This window comes from Lethenteron reissneri, chromosome 26 (assembly GCF_015708825.2).
Source record: "Lethenteron reissneri isolate LAM-NWPU_2019-01 chromosome 26, ASM1570882v1, whole genome shotgun sequence".
NCBI lineage: Eukaryota > Metazoa > Chordata > Hyperoartia > Petromyzontiformes > Petromyzontidae > Lethenteron > Lethenteron reissneri.
In genome coordinates this window covers 14,224,723-14,251,667 of record NC_083804.1, presented here as the reverse complement: position 1 = coordinate 14,251,667, position 26,945 = coordinate 14,224,723, and the positions used below count along the sequence as shown (strand labels likewise).

The 26,945-nt window shown below is 51.3% G+C and overlaps 1 long non-coding RNA gene across 1 annotated transcript; it reads right to left on the bottom strand.

Annotated features, from left to right (window-relative positions):
* Positions 1–23,452: 23,452 nt before the first annotated feature.
* Positions 23,453–24,404, bottom strand: LOC133348093 (uncharacterized). The gene is made up of 2 exons (XR_009755772.1): positions 23,961–24,404; positions 23,453–23,803 (listed from the first exon to the last, which is right to left on the bottom strand). It is a non-coding gene; the product is annotated as an uncharacterized LOC133348093 (long non-coding RNA).
* Between the last annotated feature and the right edge of the window lie 2,541 nt (positions 24,405–26,945).

Here is a 26,945-nt window from a genome sequence, read left to right as displayed (position 1 = left end):
GGAAGACTGGGACAGCACGACATTCAAAACTGCTGATGATGCTGCTGCTGATGCTACTGATGATGCTACTGATGATGATGATGATGTTGATGATGCTGCTGCTACTGATGATGATGTTGATGATGATGCTGCTGCTGATGCAACTGATGATGATGTTGATGATGATGGTGCTGATGCAACTGATGATGATGTTGATGATGCTGCTGCTGCTGATGCTACTGATGATGATGTTGATGATATTGATGCTACTGATGATGATATTGATGATGCGGCTGCTGATGCAACTGATGATGATGTTGATGATGCTGCTGCTGATGCAACTGATGATGATGTTGATGATTGATGCTGCTGCTGATGCAACTGATGATGATGTTGATGATTGATGCTGCTGCTGATGCTACTGATGATGATGTTGATGATGCTGCTGATGGACTAATACCTTTGCAGACATTCCACCTTCACACAGATGTCCCTACACGTAAACCATTTAAGGTATTCCCCCCACCCCCACACACATCCCATCAGCCACACGTGACCCTCTCTCTGTGGGAGTGCATCGCTTTTGGGCAGCGTCTGCGGCCAACGCAAGCGCCGCTCTGGGACCGGTTTCAACATGCAGGGTCTCATCGGCGGAACCAGGCTCTGCTCTGAACCAATGCTGCGACAGATTGCCAGAGGACCCCCCTGCCTCCCTGTTAGTTGTGTGTCCTGGGATCGACGTCTCCTCTGTAATCCGCCACCACCAAGCAGGTCTGTCGGACTGTGGATTGATGAACGACTGGCGGTCCCGCGAGCCAACTGCTTCTCGGCGACTGATGGTGAAGATGATAGGGCGACGATGATGATGTGAAGATAAAGACAATGATGTGAAGATCATAATGTTAACCAACTATACAATTTGTTTTTTTTATTTTACGAGGTAAGGCCGACTGAGATATGTAGCTCTTTTTTCAGAAGCGGCCTGGCCACAAATAATAGCGCAATGAAGTGGCTTATCATCATCACCATCGTGTGGAAGTTGATATCAGCAGCCAGACACTCGATAACGCGTGATGCTGATTATAAATATAGAGGGGGAAACCCGGAGGACCCGGAGAAAAATCCACGCGACCACGGGGAGGGAGAGAGAACTCGCCTAACTCCAAATATACAGGAGGGTCCGGGTCGAGATCGAACCCACGACCTCCTGCACGCCAGGCGAGGGAGTTAACATCTCGCATTTGTTTAAGGAGGTGAAAACTCAGAAGTCCACGGCATGTCTCTATAGCAGGATGGTGAGGTGGTAACAAACACGAGGATGATGATTATGGTGATGATCATGGTGATGATGATGATTATGGTGATGATGGTGATGAAGATTATGGTGATTATAGTGATGATGGATGGTGATGATTATGGTAATGATGGTGATGATGATTATGGTGATGATGGTGATGATGATTATGGTAATGATGGTGATGATGATTATGGTGATGATGATGATTATGGTGATTATAGTGATGATGGATGGTGATGATTATGGTGATGATGATTATGGTGATGATGATCATTATGGTAATGATAGTGATGATTATGGTGATTATAGTGATGATGGATGGTGATGATGATGATGACGACAAGAATGACGAGTCGAGCCCTGGACGGGGGTCTCAATCTCAGCTGGTGAGATGCAGCAGCAGCAGAAGCAGCAGCAGCAGAAGCAGCAGCAGCAACAGCAGCAGAAGCAGCAGCAGCAGCAACAGCAGCAGAAGCAGCAGCAGCAGCAGAAGCAGCAGAAGCAGCAGCAGCAGCAGCAGAAGCAGCAGCAGCAGAAGCAGCAGCAGCTTCCCAATGACCGCCCGTCCGCGACTGTTGCGGCTGTACGAATGTTGAACTTCTTTGCACGTGTGTTGTATGAAAGTTGAACTTCTTTTGCACCGTACGCAGCCAACCGCGCTAATTGGGTTGCGCCAGAAGGACAACAAACTAAACACAAAACGCAGTTCTACAGAAATGAGTTTCCAATCTGGACGATTTCCAAGTGACTCAATTCCCAGTCGCTTCCTAGCATCGGACGGAAGAGCGTTCCAGACGGTCGCAGAAGCGCAAACTGAAAGCGCGCGATCCAGTGACCGTCTTTGTGTTCTGGCTGATGATGTTATATAACGCGGAGCTCTCTCTGGCCGCCTCTCGCTCTCTTCGTGCGTGTCTTCTTCGAACGCTGGTGGAGCCGGAAAAGCCCCTCTCTGTACCAGCGTGCCACGGCACCCTCGTGGTGTTCACCTTCTGAAGCGCTCGCTCGTCACCGTGGCGTGCGCGATGACACCACCACCACCACGTGACTTTTCTTTTGTGTCGTGCGCGCTGCATTTAGCGCCACAGCGCGTGGATTTGTAGCGATTATTTTCATTTGTGTTGCTGGTGACTTTGTGTGTTTTATATCGAACTCGCCTCCAGTGCTGTTGCTGCTGGCGGCAATAAAAGTTGGTTAAAAGTCAAAGTCTCTCTCCCTCTCACTCCCTCCCTCTCACCCCCTCTTCTGTTCCTTCACAGAGTCTGAGTTGGCAAATCGCCTCCCGTGCCCCAGATGTTTGTCTGTCTGGGTCAGGAACGAGAAGCTGGGGGCGGGGTGTGGGGGTGGGGGGGGGCTGGGGCGGGGCGTGCGGGGTGGGGGGCGGGGGGTGATTTTGTCTGAGAAGGGAGAGAGATGCGTGGAGCTGGGGACAGGCCTAGAAATTACAGGTAGGAACAATGTCCCACACTGCCCACCAGGGATTTTTTGTCTGTCGCGCATAAATAAATATATAATGTAAACAGCTCTTTGATTGGTGGAGACCTACTGCCGGGTACGGAGAGGGGAGGGGCCTAAGGGAAGGGTGGTCACGGGAGGGGCCTAAGGATATGGGGGGGTGAGGGGAGGGGGGTCAGCGGAGGGGCATGGGGGGGGGGGTCAGGGGAGGGGCCTAAGCAAGGGGGAGGGGCCGATAGTTGAGGGGGCTGGCTGCCTGGCTACCTCAAGTCACGTGATCTTGTACACAGGTAGGAACAACAGGTTCCACACTGCCCACCGGGGATTATTTGTCTGTCTGCCGTGCATATTTGTCTGTCGTGCACGAATGCGCTGTTCAACCAAGTTCCTACCTGCCCACTCCGAAGGAACGTGTTGAATTTGAAACCCAACTTGGACATCGCGGGGCCCTCCCTTGACCCGTGCGGGTCGCGATTTGATATATACATATTTTTTAAGTAGTTAAATTACTGAGAACTTCGCTGGGTTTCCAAGGATAAGCCTCCAGGAACTCCTTTCGAGGAGGGTCCTGCCAAGAAGTTCAACTCGCATACATATGCTCGCACAGAGACCTGTAGACTCATACATAGCACCATAGACCCACACAGAGACCCAAAGACTCACACAGAGACCCAAAGACCCACACAGAGCGCCATAGACTCACGCAGAGATCCATAGACTCACGCAGAGATTCATAGACTCACGCAGAGATCCATAGACTCACACAAAGATCCATAGACCCACACAGAGATTCATAGTCTCACACAGAGATCCATAGACTCACGCAGAGATCCATAGACTCACGCAGAGATCCATAGACTCACACAGAGATCCATAGACTCACACAGAGATCCATAGACTCACACAGAGATCCATAGACTCACGCAGAGATCCATAGACTCACACAGAGATACATAGACTCACGCAGAGATCCATAGACTCACACAGAGATCCATAGACTCACACATAGATCCATAGACTCACACAGAGCACCATAGACTCACGCAGAGATCCATAGACTCACACAGAGATTCATAGACTCACACAGAGCACCATAGACTCACGCAGAGATCCATAGACTCACACAGAGATCCATAGACTCACGCAGAGATCCATAGACTCACACAGAGCACCATAGACTCACGCAGAGATCCATAGACTCACGCAGAGATCCATAGACTCACGCAGAGATCCATAGACTCACACAGAGCACCATAGACTCACGCAGAGATCCATAGACTCACGCAGAGATCCATAGACTCACACAGAGCACCATAGACTCACGCAAAGATCCATAGACTCACGCAGAGATCCATAGACTCACACAGAGCACCATAGACTCACGCAGAGATCCATAGACTCACGCAGATATCCATAGCCTCCCGCAAAGATCCATAGACTCACGCAGAGACCCACAGACTCACGCAAAGATCCATAGACTCACACAGAGCACCATAGACTCACGCAGAGATCCACAGACTCACGCAGAGACCCATAGACTCACACAAAGATCCATAGACTCACGCAAAGATCCATAGACTCACACAGAGCACCATAGACTCACGCAGAGATCAACAGACTCACGCAGAGATCCATAGACTCACGCAGAGACCCACAGACTCACGCAGATATCCATAGACTCACGCAAAGATCCATAGACTCACGCAGAGACCCACAGACTCACGCAAAGATCCATAGACTCACGCAGAGATTCATAGACTCACGCAGAGATCCATAGACTCACACAGAGCACCACAGACTCACATAGAGACCCAAAGACTCACGCGAAGATCCATAGACTCACGCAGAGATTCATAGACTCAAGCAGAGATCCATAGACTCACACAGAGCACCATAGACTCACACAGAGATCCGAAGACTCACGCAAAGATTCATAGACTCACGCAGAGACCCGAAGACTCACGCAAAGTCTTCTTGGTTCTTTCGGTAAAGTCACGTAGAAGGGAAGTAATAAAATAATAAAAATAAAACATAATAAAACAATTCTCACGACGTTTCGGCCACAACGCAAGCAGCCGTCCTCAGGTGAAAACCAGGTCCGTCGAGGCGACAGAGTCTGAATGAAACAGCACACGAGCTTGGAGCATATATATAAGCTGGGCGCATTGACAAAGGAATTTGCATATCAAAAGGAATTTAGCATATTTATGGGAAATGCAGGAATATGATTAGTACTGCATATGCATGTGCATTATGCAGGATTAACAGCATCAAAGGGAGCTGCAGTTACTGCTGCTGCTGCAGAAGATGAATCCCTGCAGTCACGAAAGCTTTAAATCGAAAAATAAAACTCACGCAAAGATTCACAGACTCACACAGAGCACCATAGACTCACGTCCTTTCCCCGCTCCTCCCCCCATTCGCGAGGTTGGCTCTGTACGGTGCGAAATAGGTTCAACGTACAACACGGCGTCACAAAAAGTCAGACCCCCCTCAAATATGACGTCACAAAGCTCTTCCCCACCCCCCCCCCCCCAAATATAAAACATGCTTCAAATCGCTTTAAACTATTGTCATTGTAGTGCGTATTTAATGTGGCGCTGCACTCTGATGTTGTAGGAGTAAAAATTTATTAAAAAGTCTATTTAATTAAGTAGAACGTGTTGTCTATATTTATTTAAAGTTGCGCATTTTGATGTTGACGTCACATTTCTCAACCCCCCCCACCCCACCCCTAGTCACACATCGTCACAAATGTCTGACCCCACCCCCCCAGGTGCGTGACGTCATTTATGGACGGCCCCACACGTACATACGAGCGAACCGAATAGGGGAATCCAACCGAGGTGCCTCTCTGAGCGGCGACAGAGGAAGGGCACAAATCCAGGGCGAGATTGCCGGGGTCACTTTGCGTGGACGTCGTGGGTTGTGCGATGATTATGATCCCGACACTACACGCGCACTCGCTCACAGGAGCACATGCCGTTGAGCGGGAATCGAACTCGGGTCGCCGGGTTCGTAGGGCAGCGCGCTAACCACTACCCCACCGCTCCCCAGTACACACTGATACACAGACACACACACTGACACACACACTGACACACAGACACACACACTGACACACAGACACTGACATCCAGACACACAGACACACACACTGACACACACAGGCACACACACTGACACACACATTGACACACAGACACACACTGACACACAGATACACACATTGACACACAGACACACACTGGCACACAGACACACACTGACACACAGATACAACAACAACAACCGCCATTCGCCACTAAGTGGCGGTGACGTCACCACGACGCTTGTGCCAGGCCAAGTGCACCTTGAGGCCATGTGAAGTGTCGAACGCCCGCTGGCAGGAGGTCACGGGGCAGACCCAGGTGCCACGGGTCGACTGACCGAGATGACCGAGATGACTGGCTGATGCACCACCTGTGCCCCCTACTGTACCAACTTGCTGTGCACAGATACACACATTGACACACAGACACACACTGACACACAGATACACACATTGCCACACACTGACACAAACTGACACACAGATACACACATTGACACACACTGACACACAGACACACACTGACACACACAGACACACACTGACACACACAGACACACACACTGACACACACAGACACACACACACAGGTGTGTAAGTGGATTTGGGAGATTTTGAACGGCAAAGTCGTGTGAGTCGGCCCACCTCTTCCCAACACGGCTGGTCAACGTGGAAGAGTAGACCAACATACCGCTGTACACCTGTACTGTACAATATGCATGCATACGTGAACACCCACACACAAACACGTGTACTACGATACCTATGCATGCACCACCACTCGCCTTATTCCATTCTCGTTGTTATTAGTGAATATTTCTGATCAGGATAGGTATAAATGTACTCACAGGAACACGTATACGCACACACTGTTACACAATATACGCATTACATAACCAAATACAACATCAGGCGCATTCAGATTCATTCTCATATTTTAAAAAAAGAAAAGCAAAGTTCTCCCAGAGAGACATACAGACTGCTCGGGGCAAGTGCTGCCATCCAGCACACGACACACAGACAAAGATCCTCCGCATAGCCTGTAACAGACTGTAGGGGCAAGTACTGTTAGCGAGCACCTAGTCACGCATTCACTTTAAGATGTTTTCTTGTTCATGTTTTTGTTTTTTTTGTTTGTTGCGGTTGCACTCGATTCAAGAGCCGAATGGCTCACAGGGCTATACGTAATAAATGAACTTGAACCAGATGCTCTTGGCAAGACCCCACCCCCCACAATATAAAACGTGAGGCTGCTCATCAAATACAAGTGCCAACATCGCTACATAAGCCGTGTGGATCCCGACACATCAAAGAAAGACAAAGATCCCCCGTATAGCCTCAGCAGGCTGTTGGGGCCAAGTGCTGTCAGCGAGTAGCACCTAGGAAGGCCACTGGCGCGCGGGGTGGGGTGGGGTGGGTGGGGTGAGTGGGGGGGCAGCACCACGCCCGGCCGCCTTTGTCTCTCCCTCGTGGCGATGCTTTTTTTACACTTCGAACTGGGCGCTCGTTTGAGGCCGAGTCGACCTAAGGGAGGCCCAGGACCGGTTCAGACAATCGTCACTGGTGTTGTTGGACGTGAGCGGGAATCGAACTCGGGTGGCCGGGTTCGTAGCGCAGCGCGCTGACCGCTACACCACCACTCCCCGCACGCACACACACACACAACATACACACACACAACATACACACACACAACATACACACACACAACATACACACACACACAACATACACATACACACACATAATATGCACACACACATACAACATACACAAACACACACACAACATACACACACAATATACACACACCTGTACACACACAACATACACACACACAACATACACACACACAACATACACCACACACAACATACACTCATACACACAACATACACACACACACAACACACACAACACACACACAACACACACAACACACACACAACACACACAACACACACAACATACACACACACACCTGTACACACACAACATACACACAACATACACACACACAACATACACACACACAACATACACACACAACACACACAACATACACACACACACACAACATACACTCATACACACACACAACATACACACACACTCATACACACACAACATACACACACACACTCATACACACACACACAACATACACACACAACATGCACACACACACACTCATACACACACACAACATACACACACAGCATACACACACACAACATACGCACACACACACTCATACGCACACACACAACATACACACACACTCATTCACACACACACAACACACGCACATACACACTCTCATACGCACACACAACATACGCACACACAACATACGCACACACAACATACGCATACGCACACACACAACATACACACACACAACATACGCACACACACAACATACGCACACACAACATACACACACACACAACATACACACACACACAACATACACACACACACACAACATACACACACACAACATACACACACACAACAAACACACACAACACACACACACAACATACACACACACAACATACACACGCACACTCATACGCACACACAACATACGCACACACACAACATACATACACACACTCATACGCACACACACGCACAACAAGAAACCTCCCCGTTCACCACCAAGTGTTCACCACACACACGCGCACACTCATACATACACACACAACATACACACACACACAACATACACACACACACAACATACACACACACACGCGCACACTTGACCACATGAACACACACAACAAACACACACACACGCGCACACTCACACTTGACCACATGAACACACACAACATACACACACACACGCACACTCACACTTGACCACATGAACACACACAACATACACACACACGCGCGCACACTCACACTTGACCACATGAACACACACAACATACACACACACACTCACACTTGACCACATGAACACACACAACATACACACACACTCACACTTGACCACATGAACACACACAACATACATACACACACGCGCGCGCACACTCCCACTTGACCACATGAACACACACAACATACACACACACACGCGCACACTCACACTTGACCACATGAACACACACAAAATACACACACACACGCGCGCGCACACTCACACTTGACCACATGAACACACACAACATACACACACACACACGCGCACACTCACACTTGACCACATGAACACACGGCCACCGCCACGTAAACACAAAACCGCGTCGGAAAATAACTCACAGACGTCAACATGAAACAAAGAACAACCCCACAACACAAAACGCGTGTGCCTAGGGAGACAAAGGCGGCCGGGCGTGGGGCTGGCCACCCCACCCCCTCGTGTGCCACAGTGCCGATCTTCATAGGTGCTCTCCGACAGCACTTGCCCCAACAGTCTGTTTAAAGCCTACACGGGGGATCTTTGTCTTTGTATTGAGGGTTAAAAAGAGAGAGTCTGGGAGAGTTCGTAAGGGCGAGAGAGTCCGTGTGTGTGTATTGGGGAGACATGGAGCGTGTCTTCGTGTGAGTGTCTGTCTTGTGTATGGGATTGAGAGAGAGTGTGAGAGAGTGTGAGAGAGAGCGATAGTTCGTGTGTGTATTGGAGAGACAGGAGCGTGTCTTATTGTGATGTAAGGCCGTAATAACATCCCTCCTCCCAATATTCATATTCAAATATGCTCAAAATGCCCCCCCCCCCAATATATTGCTATAAATAGATTTCTGTTTATGTGATTGTGGTTATGGTTGTACTTTATTAATCCCTAATCTCTGCCATTGCATACAATGAAACAAGAAATGGTAAAAAAGAAAAAAAACAGCAATGTGATACGATACACTATTAGACATTATTGTAAAAAAAAAAATCCATCCTATGTGTTAGTGAATTTCTTTATATTTTAGGCAGGGAATGGCAGGAAATCCGTTTTCGAATTTAGATTTTTTTTTCTGGGGGGGCCCCACACCCCCTGGAAGATTTGGTCCCCCCCAATGTTGACTCCACTGCTACGACCTTGGAGCGAGTGTCTCTCTTGCGTATGAGATTGAGAGAGAGTGTGTTAGAGAGAGTGTGTTAGAGAGAGTTCGTGTGTGTGTCTGTCTTGTGTATGAGATTGAGAGAGAGTGAGAGAGTGTGTTAGAGAGAGTGTGTTAGAGAGAGTTCGTGTGTATGTATTGGAGAGACAGGGAGTGAGTGTGTCTCCACGTGTGTGTCTGTCTTGTGTATGATATTGGGAGAGAGAGTGTGTGAGAGAGAGTGTGTTAGAGAGAGTTTGTGTGTGCGTATTGGAGAGACAGGGAGTGAGTGTGTCTCCACGTGTGCGTCTGTCTTGTGTATGAGATTGGGAGAGAGAGTGTGAGAGAGCGAGAGAGTGTGTTAGAGAGAGTGTGTTAGAAAGAGTGTGTTAGAGAGAGTGTGTTAGAGAGAGTGTGTTAGAGAGAGTTCCTGTGTAGGTATTGGAGAGACAGGGAGTGAGTGTGTCTCCACGTGTGTGTCTGTCTTGTGTATGGTATTGGGAGAGAGAGTGTGAGAGAGCGAGTGTGTTAGAGAGAGTGTGTTAGAGAGAGTGTGTTAGAGAGAGTGTGTTAGAGAGAGTGTGTTAGAGAGAGTGTGTTAGAGCGAGTGTGTTAGAGAGAGTGTGTTAGAGAGAGTGTGTTAGAGCGAGTGTGTTAGAGAGAGTGTGTTAGAGAGAGTGTGTTAGAGAGAGTGTGTTAGAGAGAGTGTGTTAGAGAGAGTGTGTTAGAGAGAGTGTGTTAGAGAGAGTGTGTTAGAGAGAGTGTGTTAGAGAGAGTGTGTTAGAGAGAGTGTGTTAGAGAGAGTGTGTTAGAGAGAGTGTGTTAGAGAGAGTGTGTTAGAGCGAGTGTGTTAGAGAGAGTGTGTTAGAGAGAGTGTGTTAGAGAGAGTGTGTTAGAGAGAGTGTGTTAGAGAGAGTGTGTTAGAGAGAGTTCCTGTGTAGGTATTGGAGAGGCAGGGAGTGAGTGTGTCTCCACATGTGTGTGTCTGTCTTGTGTATGAGATTGGGAGAGAGAGTGTGAAAGAGCGAGAGAGTGTGTTAGAGAGAGTGTGTTAGAGAGAGTGTGTTAGAGAGAGTGTGTTAGAGAGAGTGTGTTAGAGAGAGTGTGTTAGAGAGAGTGTGTTAGAGAGAGTTCCTGTGTAGGTATTGGAGAGGCAGGGAGTGAGTGTGTCTCCACATGTGTGTGTCTGTCTTGTGTATGAGATTGGGAGAGAGAGTGTGAGAGAGCGAGTGTGTTAGAGAGAGTGTGTTAGAGAGAGTTCGTGTGTGTGTATTGGAGAGACAGGGAGTGAGTGTGTCTCCACGTGTGTGTCTGTCTTGTGTATGAGATTGGGAGAGAGAGTGTGTTAGAGAGAGTGTGAGAGAGCGAGTGTGTTAGAGAGAGTTCGTGTGTAGGTATTGGAGAGACAGGGAGTGAGTGTTTCTCCACGTGTGAGTCTGTCTTGTGTATGAGATTGGGAGAGAGTGTGAGAGAGTGTTACGAGACAGACAGAGAGAGAGGGAGTTCGTGTGGGGGAGCAGTTGTATCAGCGGCTTGTTATAAAATCTCCCGACTCATGAATTATCTCGCTGCTAACAGCTGTTCCTGAGTCCCAGCCACACTCACAAACAACACAGGCAAATGTCCCCCGTGTAGCCTCCAACAGGCTTGTTGAGCCAAGGGCTGTTAGCGAGCACCTATTAAGGCCGGCACGCCGCACGAGGGGGGTGGTGTGGCCAGCACCACGCCCGGCCGCCTTTGTCTCCCCCAGCGGCGATGTTTGAACATCGCAGCAGGTACTAATTTGAGGCTGAGTCGACCTAGAGGAGACCCAGAACCGGTTCAGATATTCGTGACTGACACACACACACACACCACATTAGTATCATACACACACGAAACGACAAAAACACCTTATCAGACAACCATACACACAAGCACACACATACACACATATACACACACATGCACACACACGCACACTTACACACATACATACACACGCACCTCCGATTAGCACGGTCGGCTACATACGGTGCAAAAGAAGTTCAACATACGTACTGCACTATACAGCAAGGCCCCCACCCCCAATATTCAAATATGCTCAAAATGCCCCCCCCCCCAATATATTGCTATGAAATAGATTTCTGTTTATATGATTGTGATTATGGTTGTATTTTATTAATCCCTAATCTCTGCCATTACATACAACGAAACAAGAAAAGGTAAAAAGAAAACGCAGAGCAATGTAATACAATACACTATTAGACATTGTTGTAAAGCATAAATAAAAAGTCCATCCTATGTGTTAGTGCATTTTTTTATATTTTAGGTAGGAAATGGCAGGAAATTCGTTTTAAATTTTACATTTTTTGGGGGGGTGGGGGGGGGAGGACCCCCAGTCCCCCTGGAAGATTTGGTGCCGAGTCTCTCGGGAGGGTCGTGCCAAGTCGTTTCTGTTTCGATTTCCGCGGTCGAGTTTTGGCCACGCTTCGCGATGCGCATTCCCGATTTAAAAACTCAAAACTTTTTTTTGCGAGGTAAGGGCCTCGCTGAGGTATAGAACCTGTGTCAGAAGCTACCTGTAGCCCTTTTTATAACTACACGCTTTTATTTAACTCACTCTGTCTGTTGTTGTTATTGTCGTCGTCGTTGTTGTATCCTCAAATCTTGTAACTCAACTTTAAGTATACTTGGTATACTTATGTCATATACTCATGACAATACTATATTCTATCATAAAAAATAAATAAAAACATATTTTAAAACATTATTTTTTACATGTTATGTTTCGGCTTGGGTCTAATTGTCCACGGTCAACTGACGTTGACTGTAAGTTACCAGGGTCCCTTACGTGATGGCAAGCTTCGGGGCCACTTCCTGGAGTCGTGGAATTCTTCCATTACTAGTACGGTACATTTCATTAAAGCGTGTTTTTAAAGAAGTTTTTAAAAAATATTACTTATTCAGAAGCGACTTGAAAAAGCGAACCCACGGCATCCTGCATACGAGGCGAGGTAGATAACATATCCTAGCCACCGTGGTATCAGGGTCTGGAATCGAGCCCACGAACTTCCTGCATAACAGGCGAGGTAATTAATATCTCCTAACCACCGTGGTGTCAGGGTCTGGGATCGAACCCACAACCTCCTGCGTACCAGGCGAGGTAGTCAACATCTCATAGCCAGGTCTGGGATCGAACCCACGACCTCCTGCGTACCAGGCGAGGTAGTCAACATATCCTAGCCAGGTCTGGGATCGAACCCACGACCTCCTGCGTACCAGGCGAGGTAGTCAACATATCATAAACAGGTCTGGGATCGAACCCACGACCTCCTGCGTAACAGGCGAGGTAGTCAACAACTCATAGCCAGGTCTGGGATCAAACCCACGACCTCCTGCGTACCAGGCGAGGTAGTCAACATATCATAGCCAGGTCTGGGATCGAACCCACGACCTCCTGCGTACCAGGCGAGGTAGTCAACATCTCATAGCCAGGTCTGGGATCGAACCCACGACCTACTGCGTACCAGGCGAGGTAGTCAACATCTCATAGCCAGGTCTGGGATCGAACCCACGACCTCCTGCGTACCAGGCGAGGTAGTCAACATCTCATAGCCACGACCTCCTGCGTACCAGGCGAGGTAGTCAACATCTCATAGCCACGACCTCCTGCGTACCAGGCGAGGTAGTCAACATCTCATAGCCAGGTTCTGTGCTCGAACCCACGACCTCCTGTGTACCAGGCGAGGTAGTCAACATCTCATAGCCAGGTCTGGGATCGAACCCACGACCTCCTGCGTACCAGGCGAGGTAGTCAACATCTCATAGCCAGGTTCTGTGCTCGAACCCACGACCTCCTGCGTACCAGGCGAGGTAGTCAACATATCATAGCCAGGTCTGGGCTCGAACCCACGACCTCCTGCGTACCAGGCGAGGTAGTCAACATCTCATAGCCAGGTCTGGGATCGAAACCACAACCTCCTTCGTACCAGGCGAGGTAGTCAACATCTCATAGCCAGGTCTGGGATTGAACCCACGACCTCCTGCGTACCAGGCGAGGTAGTCAACATCTCATAGCCACGACCTCCTGCGTACCAGGCGAGGTAGTCAACATCTCATAGCCAGGTCTGAGATCGAACCCACGACCTCCTGCGTACCAGGCGAGGTAGTCAGCATCTCATAGCCAGGTCTGGGATCGAACCCACAACCTCCTGCGTACCAGGCGAGGTAGTCAACATCGCATAGCCACCGGGGCGCGTCATTGAGCCATTTGTGCGGTGCCACATTTGGCGCACGACACCAGAATCAGAGGTGGGGGGGGGGGGCAGAGGGAGGGGGGGGGTTCTTTAATGTCCATTCCGAAGCGGAACGGGCACGCGCGTCTCGTCAGGGACGCAGCGATAACCAGGACGGGCCGCTCGATTCGAACCGCGTGAAGGTCGAGCGAACGACGAGCGGCTAACGAGCTACGAGATGAAATGCTGCTCTGCTTAATAGTGGTCTGGAGGGGCGATGTCGATTGGGATGAGATGATGGCACAAAACACAGATTGGTATTCACACGTGACGCACGGTGAATATTGTTACTGTTACCCAGGGGCCGTCAATCGGGGAGGTGCGGGACCTGGAGCAAATCCCACTCTGTGCTCCGACACCCCCCAAAGTACGGGGCCCGAGGCAGTCGCCCCGATTCGCCGTACGCCTAAGGACGGCTCTGCTTTTACCCATCATGCTGTGTGCGGTGTCGCTGTGGCATGGTGTGTGTGCGCGGCACGGGGTCGCGTGGTTTCTGTGGACAGCGCTTGCCAGCAACTTGTTGTAACCCAGCACAAACGCTCGTCTCGCACAAGGCCGAACTCTCTGCTGATGAGACCCACAAAGCAGAAACCGGTCCAGTGTTTGCGCGATAATGTATTGGTCTGGAGAGCCGATGCACAGAGGCCCACGGTTTTCTCACGTCGAAGGCACAGGAATCAGCTCGGCCAATGTTTACTTTTTTATTTCGAGAACTAAAAAAATCGTGGCGTCTCCTAAATAGCTGATTCAGCATTACAAGGCAGCCCCCCCCCTCACCCCCCCTCGCCCCCTCGACCCCCCCCCCCGGCTCACGTGATGCTGACTCAGGGATTCCAGCCACGACCGCTTCGAGCAAGTTAATGACCCCACACGCAGAGGTATAATTAGCTCACCGCAAACACCACCGGCTGGAATAAGAGCGACAACGATCGGTTAGAATTGTTGTAACGGTTGATTAATGATGATATCGTCGTCGTCGTCGTCGCCGTCGTTACTAATTACAGGCACAATTAATGGAACACACTTTAATGATTACACTTTTATTGCGAGTCAGAATCATCAGAAGTTGATGTCACGCAGAGTAAAAGCCGTCGAGCTACAAACGGCGACTCGGCCTGCGGACAACATCAAAGCAATTCCACAATCACGTTAATTTTATTTTTTGAACCGTAGCAGTAGTAGTAACAATAGCAATTATATTTCGATTTAAAGCTCTCGTGACTGCAGGGATTCATATTATTGGTTCTTTCGGTAAAGTCATCACGTAGAAGGGAAATAATAAAATAACAAAACAATAAAATTCTCACGACGTTTCGATTGCAACACAAGCAAGCATCATCACCATACCTACGTCTTGTGAGCAACTAAATGGGGGGAGGGGTGGGGGGGTCACAGGACATCATCTGGACCACCACCATGTCACACGAAAGGTCGGCGCGTCATCAATCCACTGCTGGATGAATATTTCCCAACTCGCAGTTCAAATCGATCGGTCGGATTAGCCATACTTCACCACGCCGGTCAGCGTCATTTGGTGAAGGGGGGCGAGGTCAAGGACCGGTTCACGTATCACTCGCCGCTGATGACAGCCGTCGTTGGCTGGGTTCCGTAGCGCGCACTGTGCCAACCACTGCGCCACCGCTCCACGCATCCTGCGGGAGTAGCATCGTTGGTTGGTGGCGCAGAGAAGAACACCGGTCAACAACAACAACACATTCTGGCCTGGACTTTTGCAGCTGTTTTAGACTTATTTCAGGGTGCTGATTCCAAATGTGATCTCAGATTTGCTCTATCACATCTCATTTTTATGCTATCGGCATACCCCATTTTCATTAATTTTACCCGAAATAAATTCTCTCACGATTGCAAGTTGTTGCGAGTCAGTGACTGCTTTAGTGTTAAAATACGGTGCTGTGTTTTTAGAATAGTGCGTTTATAATATCATTTTATGTAGATATCCACATTTATTTAATATTTTTCTTCTGCAGTTTTTATTGAAAATGCAATATTTGATATCTCAAAAAACCTGATGTGATAGACAAAAACTGATGCCAGATTTGGAAGCAGCACCTCAAAATTACCTTAAAACCGTTGGAATACCTTGTGCCAGAAAAAGTGTGATGACCAGTGGAATCTCCCGCGAAGGGGACCGGTAGATGGCAGCATGGCAAGCGGGCACACCATCCCCCCTCATCATCCTCCTGCTGCTGCTGTTGTTCCCGTGTCGCTGATTGGGGGCTGCGCGTGTCTCTGCTGGATGGATGCAGGCCTCCCCCACGCCTGGCAAGTCATGGCGGGGGGTCGTTTGACCATACTTCACCAAGGCTGGCCAATGGGGCTGAGACTCAGCCACGAATGAATTACCCGGTGCGGTGTGTCACGAATGGATGATGCTTCCCGACACCCCTCCCCCCCCGCTCCCGCCATAGGAATGTGGAATTTCCACCACTGACCCTTGCAGGGTTATATAAACAAATTGAGTGAGCGACCAATGCTCCCCAAAGCTCGTGTTAGCGGAAGATCACTTTTGCGAAAGCACAGTCAAACAAAAACATTTCTTTTAACTTTCTGTTAAAAAGAAAGTGGGAATTTTTTTTGCGAGCAAGAAGAATTCGTGAGTAATGTTTACAGTAAGCCGGAGTCAACCGCTGTGACTCACGCGGACCAAGTAGTCGGTTTCTGTGTAAATCGGAGCGTGAGTGATCACGGCGGTGAGCACGGCGGTGGATGTGGGGGGCGGTGTCGTGGTGGTGAGCGGACTGCGACTGAGAACCAGAGGTCGCAAACGGGTTTTGATTCCTTACCCGTACCCGTACCCGGTCGCACCAGGGTCGCAAATGGGTACCCGTACCCGGCCGGGTACGGGTAGCCGGGTATCGGGTAGGGTACGGGTATCGGGTACCCGGTTGCGACCTCTGCTGAGAACTCGACCGCCCGAGTTGGAGTTCCCGTTCGCGACAAAACGCCGGCAGCGAATATCTGAACCGGTTCCCTGGGCCTCACGTAGGTCGGCTCAGCCTTGAACCGAGGACCTGTCCGGTGCGTTGTGTGAACATCAGCAGTGGGGAGACAAAGGCGGCCGGGCGTGCTGTTGTCCACACCAACCCCTTCGTGTGCCGTGCCGGCCTTCACAAGGTGCTCGCTAACGGCACTTGCCCCACCAGTCCTTTTAAGGCTACATGGGGGATCTTTATCTTTGGCGCAGCTGTAACCACTGCCGAGTCGTGCACTCTGACCGTGCAATGATTGCATAAACACAACAACAACAACAACACAAACTATGGTCGTCGTCGTCGTCGTGGTTATGAGAATTACACGTTTGCGTTGTTACGAGCGCGTGATGCTGCTGTGTATGGACACCGGCGGTTCGGCACGCATGTGGTGCCGCTAGGAGAGAGTTCTCAATGAGTGCGTGATATTATTCAGTTATAATAATCATGATGCATTCATTCACTGGACGTGTGTGGGTGTGTCTGTGTGTGTGTGTGCGGTCGTGTGAGTTGGCGAGTTGGTGTCTGGATTTGTTGATGAGTGTAAGTTGGTGAGTTGAAGAAAGTGTGTTGGTGAGAGCGAGTTGGTGTGTTGGTGACAGTGTGTTGGTGATGGTGGAGCTGGTGATGGTGGAGCTGGTGATGGTGGGGCTGGTGAGAGTGGAGCTGGTGATGGTGGAGCTGGTGATGGTGGAGCTGCTGAGGGTGGAGCTGCTGAGGGTGGAGCTGGTGATGGTGGAGCTGGTGAGGGTGGAGCTGGTGAGGGTGGAGCTGGTGAGAGTGGAGCTGGTGATGGTGGAGCTGGTGATGGTGGAGCTGGTGAGGGTGGAGCTGGTGGAGTTGGTGATGGTGGAGCTGGTGAGGGTGGAGCTGGTGATGGTGGAGCTGGTGAGGGTGGAGCTGGTGAGGGTGGAGCTGCTGAGGGTGGAGCTGGTGAGAGTAGAGCTGGTGAGAGTGGAGCTGGTGATGGTGGAGCTGGTGATGGTGGAGCTGGTGATGGTGGAGCTGGTGATGGTGGAGCTGGTGATGGTGGAGCTGGTGAGCGCTGACACATGCTGACTCACAAGTCTGTTTATATTTTTAGACTTTCGCCAGCACGCGCCGACAGTGGCGTGCGCACCAAGGTCACGCGCACGCAAAGACAAAGATCCCCCGTGTAGCCGAGCAGACTGTTGGGGCAAGTGCTAGTTAGCGAGCGCCTATGAAGGCCGGCACGGCGCACGAGGGGGTGGGTGGCCAGCACCACGCGCGGCCACCTTTGTCTCCCCAGTGGCGATGTTTACACACCGCACCAGGTACTTAACTCATCTGAGGCACACACACACGCGTGGTACACACACGTGAAAGTGTATGTGCACATGCCGTCTCCAGGTACACACACACACACACGTGTGAACGCGTATACAGTTCTACACGTGCGTGTGCACGGTGTTTGCGACTGACTCTTTCCAGGAATTTCTCACCCCCCCTCCCCCCTTTGTGGTGAGCAATTCCTGGGCAGGGGAGTTGAGATTTACGAGTGGACGGTGGTGAGATGTGGGTGGTGGTGGTGGTGTAAGGGAGTTTCGATAAAGACTCCGATCAGATTCAAGGGGTTCATATTCTTTGGGTCTTTCGGTAAAGTCACGTAGATCGATTCAAAATTAATGCAAAAAAAATAAACAAAAACCCACGACGTTTCGATCGCAACACAAGCGATCGTCTTCAGGTGGAAAAAAAGGAACTAAAGTTTGAAGTGAAGATCCAGGTGGGGGGAGCAGGGAAGGGAGCAGAGAGTGGAGCGAGGGATATTCTGGGAGTGAAGTTCCAGGTGGGGGAGCAGGGAAGGGAGCAGAGAGTGGAGCGAGCGATGTCCTGGGAGTGAAGATCCAGGTGGGGGGAGCAGGGAAGGGAGCAGAGAGTGGAGCGAGCGATGTCCTGGGAGTGAAGATCCAGGTGGGGGGAGCAGGGAAGGGAGCAGAGAGTGGAGCGAGGGATGTTCTGGGAGTGAAGATCCAGGTGGGGGGAGCAGGGAAGGAAGCAGAGAGTGGAGCGAGGGATATTCTGGGAGTGAAGATCCAGGTGGGGGGAGCAGGGAAGGGAGCAGAGAGTGGAGCGAGGGATGTCCTGGGAGTGAAGATCCAGGTGGGGGGAGCAGGGAAGGGAGCAGAGAGTGGAGCGAGGGATGTTCTGGGAGTGAAGATCCCGGTGGGGGGAGCAGGGAAGGGAGCAGAGAGTGGAGCGAGGGATGTTCTGGGAGTGAAGATCCCGGTGGGGGGAGCAGGGAAGGGAGCAGAGAGTGGAGCGAGCGATGTCCTGGGAGTGAAGATCCAGGTGGGGGGAGCAGGGAAGGGAGCAGAGAGTGGAGCGAGGGATGTCCTGGGAGTGAAGATCCAGGTGGGGGGAGCAGGGAAGGGAGCAGAGAGTGGAGCGAGGGATGTTCTGGGAGCAGAGCCAGGGGAGCAGAGGAGGAAGCAGGATGGCAGGGGGCGGGGGGATCAGGGGGGCGGGGGGGATCAGGGGGGCGGGGGGATCAGGAGGCGGGAGGATCGGCGGGGTGGGGGGGGTCAGGGTGGGGCGGGGTGGGGGGGGTGGGTCAGGGGAGGCTGCAAGGGGACCAGGATGGGAGCGAATGGGAGCGAATGGGAGCGTGGGGGAGCAAGTTAGGAAGCAGAGTGGGAGCATAGATGGAGCAGTGGGGGGGGGGGGAGCAGTGGGGGGGGAGCAGTGGGGGGGGGGAGCAGTGGGGGGGGAGCAGTGGGGGGGGGGGGGAGCGGTGGAAGGAAACATTTAAGGTTTTTAGGGAGAGCATTTGGGGGGTGGAGGGGGAGCAGTGGGGGGTGGGGTAGTGTCGAGCAGTGGGGGGAAGCAGTGGGGGGGGGGGGGGGCAGGCGGAGAGCAGTGGGAGTGGTGGGGTGTAGGGGGAGCGGTGGGGGCAGGGGAGGAGCAGTGAGGGGGGACAGTGGGGTGGAGGAGCAGTGGGGGGAGGGGGAGCATTGGGGGGCGTGTGGGGGGGGGGCAGTGGGTAGTGGGGGGCAGTGGGGGGCAGTAGGGGGGGCAGGGCACTGCGTTGACATAATTTCCTGGAGAGCGCGGCGACGTCTCACTCGTCTCACTGGGCGCGCGGAGTTCAAAGTGTCTCGGCCAATCAGCGCCCGCAGAGAGAGAGAGATTTGACATTCCACGTTGCCAGTGGCTGACGTATCGCCGGGGAATTGGAACTCAGGTCGCCAGATTCACACACAAAGCGGAGCGATGGCCGCTTGCGATGTGATCCCGTCATACTCTGTTATTTTTAAATCCTTTATATTAAGTTCACTTGCTTGCGCGCTTACGACCGTGCAAATCTTTCGGTCGTTTTTTAACCCACTTCCCGTGATCCAATCGAGCTGACATTTTCCACGCAGACTCGTTGTGCGTGACAATTAATTTTCGTGAAATTTTTTTTCCAAAATTTTACACTTTTTAGGAAAACAAAAATGATATTTAATTACCAATTGCTTAATGCTGCCATGCAATCATCTGACCCACAGGTGGCAGCCATCTCTAGCCAGAGGACGAGAGGACTCTAGCCGCCACGCATATAAAGAATTAATAGTGAAAAACTTTGTTTTTACGGGTTATACTTGTTAGAATTTTTTTTTAAAGAAACAACAAAGTCACGAACGCAAATGTTCTGGCCAAGCGCCGTTAGCTGTCCAGAGAGAAGCCAACAATGATGAGCGCGGGCTTGAGCCGATCGAGTCCGACAACAGAATAACCACAGAGGGTGTTCATAGCGTATCACAAAAATACAAAACTCGATTACATTATACGACGCTGCATTGGACAAGGACCCACATTGAGCAGAGAAAGGGGCCCACTGCCGATAACAATTATTTGTTTTATTCTACGAGGTCAAAGGCAATACTGAGCTATACGTGAGGTCTTGTTCAGAGGCGACCTAACCACCGCAAACGACGGCTTATCATCGTGTGGATATTTATAGCATCCAAAATACAAAACATGGAGGGTAAAAACCGTAGGTTCCGGAGAAAAATCCACGCCACCACGGGGAGAAAGAGAGACACGCGCAAACTCCAAATACACAGCAGGCGTCAGGGTCGGGATGGAAGGCACGACCTCCTATATACCAGGCGAGGTTGTTAACATTTCGCGACCGTGACGATTTGCCAGCATTGTATGAATCGAGCCTGACTCTCTACTCACGAGACGTTCAAGGTTGTCTGCGTTGAGAGAGCCAATTCAAATTTTACTGGTAGGGACCTCCTGGTTACACCAGCCCACAGGGGATTATTGTGTCCGTCCGTCCGTCGTGCATCCAAAAATGGGAGGGGTGGGGCTGGGTGGAGAGGGGAGGGGCTGGGTGGGGAGGGTGGGGAGGGGCTGGGTGGGGGGTGGGAGGGGTGGGGTTAGGGTGGGGAGGGGAGGGGCTGGGCTGGGTGGGGAGGGGCTTGGTGGGGCTGGGTGGGGGGTGGGAGGGGCTGGGTGGGGAGGGTGGGGAGAGGCTGGGTGGGGAGGGAGGGGCTGGGTGGGGGGTGGGAGGGGTGGGGCTGGGTGGTGGAGGGGCTCGTCACCTCGTGGTGCCCTTATAAAACTCAACGTTTAACCTACTCACACCGGCTTGTGCCCGCCCTCACAGTCGGGCATATTTGCGGAATACACCACGCCGCCGTTGACCCTGGCCATTGACCGAGCAACCCAACGTTCCTACCAGCTCCCTCCGCAGGAATGTGTTCACAATTGAGAACTCAGTGTGTGTGTACACGTGTTTGTGTCACGTGACGCCTACAGCGTTAATTGGTTAGCGAGTCACGTGGGCGACGATTATCAATCATCGGGCGCGCGCAGCGGGTTGATCGATCCTTGGCAGTGTCTGAATGGGGAGTAAGTTGGCACAACGCTGAATGACGTAGCGTAGAACTTATTTCGCACCGTACGTAGCCAACCGCACTCATCGTATGTGCGGGGGAAGGACAACAAACTAAACACAAGAAGCAGTTGTAAAGGAATGAGTTTGTCAATCTGGATGATGATGATGATGATGATTTAAAAGTGCCACAGCTCCAAGTGGCTTCCGAATATCCGAAGGAAGAAGCGTTCCAGACGGTCGCAGAAGCAGCGCGTCTGAAAGCGCGCGTTGCAGGGACCGTCTTTGGTGGTGGTAGTGGTGGTATAGTGGTGGTAGTGGTGGTATAGTGGTGGTAGTGGTGGTGGTATAGTGGTGGTAGTGGTGGTAGTGGTGGTGGTATAGTGGTGGTAGTGGTGGTATAGTGGTGGTATAGTGGTGGTAGTGGTGGTATAGTGGTGGTAGTGGATGTGGTGGTAGTGGTGGTAATGGTGGTATAGTGGTGGTAGTGGTGGTAGTGGTATAGTGGTGGTATAGTGGTGGTAGTGAATGTGGTGGTAGTGGTGGTGGTGGTAATGGTGGTATAGTGGTGGTAGTGGATGTGGTGGTAGTGGTGGTGGTAATGGTGGTATAGTGGTGGTAGTGGTGGTAGTGGTGGTAGTGGTATAGTGGTGGTAGTGGTGGTATAGTGGTGGTAGTGGATGTGGTGGTAGTGGTGGTGGTGGTATAGTGGTGGTAGTGGTGGTAGTAGTGGTATAGTGGTGGTAGTGGATGTGGTGGTAGTGGTGGTAATGGTGGTATAGTGGTGGTAGTGGATGTGGTGGTAGTGGTGGTGGTGGTGGTAATGGTGGTATAGTGGTGGTAGTGGTGGTAGTGGTGGTAGTGGTATAGTGGTGGTAGTGGTGGTATAGTGGTGGTAGTGGATGTGGTGGTAGTGGTGGTGGTATAGTGGTGGTAGTGGTGGTAGTAGTGGTATAGTGGTGGTAGTGGATGTGGTGGTAGTGGTGGTAATGGTGGTATAGTGGTGGTATAGTGGTGGTAAAGTGGTGGTAATGGTGGTAGTGGTATAAGTGGTGGTATAGTGGTTGTAATGGTGGTAGTGGTGGTATAGTGGTGGTAGTGGTGGTAGTGGTGGTGGTATAGTGGTGGTAGTGGTGGTAGTGGTGGTGGTATAGTGGTGGTAGTGGTGGTAGTGGTATAAGTGGTGGTATAGTGGTGGTAATGGTGGTGGTAATGGTGGTATAGTGGTGGTAGTGGTGGTAGTGGTGGTGGTATAGTGGTGGTAATGGTGGTAAAGTGGTGGTAGTGGTATGAGTGGTAGTATAGTGGTGGTAATGGTGGCGGTGGTAGTGGTGGTATAGTGGTGGTAGTAGTGGTGGTAGTGGTGGGCCGTGAGGACTGGAGTCTGCGAGACCCTGGGGTTATCGTTGTGTGAGATTAACAGGTCGTAGTAGTAGTAGTAAGTAGCAGGGCTTTCTCAACCAGTATCATCCACTAGAGTTTTTATTTGGTGGGGGGGGGGGGGTTAGATCGCGTTAATGTGTCGTTAAACCCGCCACCACCCGCCACGGCCAATTAGTAAGATTTGTCACGCTAAACAAAACTTGCCAACTCGTTACTAGTACAGCACACCGGCTGTGTGTTGGCAGATACAACCCACGACACCATTTACAATGTGACGTTTCGCCGCTGACTACAACAACAACAACAACCGGTGACTACAACAACAACCAGCCGCGTCAGGCGACTGTCAGAATCGTGGAGCCATCCTCATCCTCCTGTCGCTGTCTTGAACAGAGGGATGAATGCGATCTCGTCACTTGTGAGCTAATAAAGCTGCGAAGACCAGAGAGAGAGACGGGTAGGGGCTAGGCTAACGTATTCATATACATTACGATGAATATTACTATTATTGGTCTGGTTATTCGCAGTTAAACAACATACATGATGTATGTAGACATACAAAACAACTCGTAATTTGTGCTTTGTGCACCGTAGATTTCCGCATTGCTGAGAGGGGTTAATCTTCACACCGTGTTTCGTCACCACTCCGAAGGTCGCCACCAAAAACAAAGGTCCCCCGTGTGGCCTTAACGTGCTGTAGGGGCAAGTGCTGTTAGCGAACACCTATGAAGGCCGGAGCGACACACGAGGGGGTGGGTGGTCAGCACCATGCCCGGCCGCCTTTTTTTAGGCACCGCACCAGGTACTCATTTGAGGTTGAGTCGACCTAGGGAAGGCGCAGGACCGACCGGTAAAAAAAAAATCGTCACTTGGTGTTGGCCGTGAGCGGGCATCAAACTCGGGTCACCGGGGTTGCAGCGCTGACCGCTAGACCACCACTCGGTCGCCACCACCACCACCAACCACCACCACCAACCACCACCACCAACCACCACCAACCACCACCACCAACCACCATCACCAACCACCACCAACCACCACCATCAACCACCACAACCACCAACCACCACCATCACCAACCACCACCACCAACCACCACCACCAACCACCACCAACGACCACCACCAACCACCACCACCAACCACCACCACCACCAACCACCACCACCAACCACCACCACCAACCACCACAACCACCACCAACCACCACCACCACCACCACCAACCACCACAACCACCACCACCAACCACCACCAACCACCACCACCAACCACCACCACCAACCACCACAACCACCACCACCACCAACCACCATCACCACCAACCACCACAACCACCACCACCAACCACCACCAACCACCACCACAACCACCACAACCACCAATCACCACAACCACCACCACAACCACCACCACCAACCACCACCAACCACCACCACAACCACCACAACCACCAATCACCACAACCACCACCAACCACTACAACCACCAATCACCACAACCACCACCACCAACCACCACCACAACCACCAATCACCACAACCACCACCACCAACCACCACAACCACCAATCACCACAACCACCACCACCAACCAGCACAACCAATCAGCACAACCACCACCACCAACCACGACCATCAAAGCCGCCTCTTTAGCTGCCTCACCTCTCGCAGGAATCTTAACCCAGTAAACGTGGAACGTCGCGGCAACGTTGGACCAACGGCGCTAAACATACCCCAACGTTGGCTAACGTTGGCTGACGTTGGCACGTGGTTATTGGGTAGTGGGGTCAAAGGGTGGCGGGTAACGGTGTGAGCGGTGGGGTGTGTCTGGGTGATGGTGGCGCGTCTGAACTTACTCGAGTGGCCCAAGTGGCCCACCTACACACACACGCACACCTACAAACACACACCCCTACAAACACACACACACACCTACAAACACACAAGCACCTACAAACACACACACACCTACAAACACCTACACACACACCTACAAACACACACCCCTACAAACACACACACACCTACAAACACACTCCCCTACAAACACATACACGCACATCTACAAACACACACACGCACACCTACAAACACATACACCGACACACACACATGCACACCTACAAACACACACACGCACACCTACAAACACACACACACCTACAAACACACACACACCTACAAACACACACACACACACCTACAAACACACCCCCCTACAAACACATACACGCACATCTACAAACACACACGCACACCTACAAACACACACACCTACAAACACACACACACACCTACAAACACACACGCACATCTACCAACACACACACGCACACCTACAAACGACAGACAAACCATGGAACACCTACACGCATACCTGGATAAGCACACCTGAACAAAGACAAAGATTCCCCGTGTAGCCTTCACAGACTGGTTGGGGCAAGTTCTTTCAGCGAGTAGCAGCAGCACCGATGAAGGCCACCGGCACTGTGGCACACACACAGAGGGGGTGGGTGGCCAGCCACCACGCCCGGCCGCCTTTGTCTCCCCAGTGCCACACACTGACACACACACTGACACACGGCTTCACACACTAACACACTGACATACAGACACAGACACCCAGAGACAAAGATCCCCTGTATAGCCTGAACAGACTGTAGGGGCAAGTGCTGTTAGCGAGCACCTATGAAGGCCAGCACAGCACACGAGGGGGTGGGTGGCCAACACCACACCTAGAGACACACACTGACAGACACACACACTGACACACTGACACACAGACACACACACTGACACACGGCTTCACACACGAACACACTGATCTACAGACACACACACACACTGACACACAGACACACTAACACGCAGACACACACACAGACACCCAGAAACACACACTCACACACAGCTTCACACACTAACACACTGACACACAGACACACACACACTGACCTACAGACACACTAACACGCAGACACACACACAAACACCCAGAAACACACACTGACACACAGCTTCACACACTAACACACTGACACACAGACACACACACACTGACCTACAGACACAGTAACACGCAGACACACACACAGACACCCAGAAACACACACTGACACACAGCTTCACACACTAACACACTGACACACAGACACACACACTGACCTACAGACACACACTCTCTGACAGACACACACAGGTGTGTAAGTGGATTTGGGAGATCGTTGTTTTGAACGGCGAAGTGTGCGTGGGTCAGCCCACCTCTTCCAAACACTTCGGCTCAAAGTGGAAGAGGAGACCAAAGCACGCCGCTCTGCCGGTGGCGTGAGAGGGAACCGATTGCGGGGTCCGAACTTTTTTTGAGTTTCACTTGGCGAGTTGGCGGGAAGAAAAAACACAACCCGGTGGTCGAATTCCACCCCTGAAGCAGCCTCACCTGACGGGGAGGGATGGGGGAGGGTGGTACTGTGTGTGTGTACTCTGTGTGTGTGTAGGTGTGTGTGTGTGTAGGTGTGTGTAGGTGTGTGTGTGTAGGTGTGTGTACACTGTGTGTGTGTACTCTGTGTGTGTGTAC